This window comes from Cynara cardunculus (genome assembly GCF_001531365.2).
Source record: "Cynara cardunculus var. scolymus isolate 2C chromosome LG 12, CcrdV1, whole genome shotgun sequence".
Lineage (NCBI taxonomy): Eukaryota > Viridiplantae > Streptophyta > Magnoliopsida > Asterales > Asteraceae > Cynara > Cynara cardunculus.
Genome location: NC_037539.1, coordinates 1,850,894 through 1,852,968, shown reverse-complemented (window position 1 = coordinate 1,852,968; position 2,075 = coordinate 1,850,894). Strand labels below are relative to the sequence as shown.

The window sequence follows — 2,075 nt, the reverse complement described above, 5'->3', positions numbered from 1 at the left end:
CTTACTGTTGAAAACATATAACTAAAAAACATGCAATTTACTCTTAAATTTATCTTGATATGTAAGAGCATTTTTAGTATTTTTTCTATAAATTTTCTAAAATAGAGAACCAAAATATAAATTTTCTAAAAAGAAATATATTCATCTCCAACAGATTCTCTATTTTTAGAAATTTTAACATACGTGATATTATTATAATATTCTTTAATTTATCAACCCAATACACTTTTTTTTTAAATTATAAAAAATTAATAAATCAATCTTATTGGTGGAATTGAATAAAATAATCATTTATCTCTTCCATCATCAAATTTTAGAGAATTTTCTTCATAATTCTCTATTTTAGAGAACAAGAGACCAAAACTGTTGAAACATTTTAGAATACAAAAACTCACTTTGGAAATGCTCTAAGATCCCACATTGGTTGGGGAAGGGAACAAATATTGTCTTATAAGGGGCTTGATACTTCCACTATCAGACGTGTTTTAAAAACCATGAGTCCAGGTGTGTGGACAAAACGGACAATATTTGATATGATTAGTCTTAAATGTTACAGATGGTATCAGAGCCGGAACCAAACTGGTGTGCCAACAAGGACGCTGGGCTGTCAAAGGAGGTGGATTGTAAGAACCCACATTAGTTGGGGAAAGAAATTAAGATTGCCTTGTAAAAGGTTTGATACCTCATCTATCAGATACATGTTAAAACCACGAGTCTAGGTGTATGAACAAAACAGACAATATCTAGTACAGTTAGTCTGAGATGTTACAGATGGTATCTAAGTCGGGAACTAGACTGGTGTGCCAGCGAGGACATTGGGTTCCCAAGGGGTGGATTGTAAGATCCCAAATTGGTTGGGGAAGGGAACAAATGTTGCCTTATAAGGGATGACTTAATACCTCATCTATCAAACGTGTTTAAAAACCGTGAGTCCAGGTGTATGAACAAAACGAACAATATTTAGTACGATTAGTCTGAGATGTTACAAATGATATCAAAGTTGGGAACCAGACCTCCTCTATCAGACATGGACAATATCTGATACGATCGGCCTGAAATACCACATGATACTAATGTTTTGAGATTCATGACGTGTCAATCACTCACCATTCATTGACCATGTATGTATATGTGTATGTATATAATATGTTGGCATGTTCATAGGATGGAATTCTATAATGAGTCATTGATGAATTGGTTTATTCCCCTCATCACTTTATCCCTTTTTCTTTTTATTATAATAAAATATAATAAAATTAAATAGTTGTTGATAGCATAAAAACAAGAAATTTGTCCTAAAATCTATTGTTGGATTCTTTGATTCCCCTAAGCCTACAAACAACAAAGAGAATCTGCCAATCCCACCACATCTTCCACCAAATTTAGCCAAATTAAAGCCATCACTTTCAATCTCCAAAAGAAATATCCATCAAAAATCACCCATCCCACTAATGTAAATCATCTTTCCTCAAAGCCGAACCCTCCTCGCAGTTTTACAAAGTTGCATCCATTACCATCATGGTAGGGTTTCTTTTTAATTCGGTAGGAATCAAGCAAATATCTTTGTGTTTTTCATTCTTAACTAGGGTTGGATCGTGGATGGATAATATAATAACCCCCTTTTGGTTCTTGTTGTTGGGTGTTTTTTATACACCAATTCAAATGGGATGCACTCCACGTGTTTGATGAAAGTCCCCAATGACGATTATGAGTTGAGGTAAGTGTTTTGATGAAGCTTCAATGAGTGTGGTGTGATTGTGTGAAAATGCGAGGAGTGGGTAATGGAAAACATCAAGATAAAAACAAATCATGCACTTTTTTTCTCTGCTTTTGAGAGACTCCAATGGAACTGTGTTTTGCTTTCTTTGTTTTTGCACCATTAAAGATTCTCTTCATGCCATTCAAGTCAAAGGAAAAATGAATAACAAATGCTTTTTCTTCTTTGTTTTTGTGGGTGAATATGAAATGTGAATTGAGAGAAAGGTAGAGGCACAGCTCATGAGAGCATATATTCCCTCACCTTACATAACCCCACTTGTGTTTCCTGATATGGTGTGAGAACAACCAACTCCCCC

At 34.4% G+C, this 2,075-nt stretch overlaps 1 protein-coding gene across 4 annotated transcripts in view; it reads left to right on the top strand.

Annotated features, from left to right (window-relative positions):
- The first annotated feature begins 1,342 nt into the window (after positions 1 to 1,342).
- The window catches only part of LOC112523093 (myb family transcription factor PHL8), a 2,720-nt gene continuing 1,987 nt past the window's right edge, over positions 1,343 to 2,075 (top strand). For 2 of the 4 annotated variants that reach the window (XM_025132535.1, XM_025132532.1), the window contains exon 1: positions 1,343 to 1,717. The gene's annotated coding sequence lies outside the window, so the exon portion shown is untranslated. The remainder of the gene's footprint in view (positions 1,718 to 2,075) is intronic. The other 2 variants (XM_025132533.1, XM_025132534.1) reach the window with 2 other exon arrangements.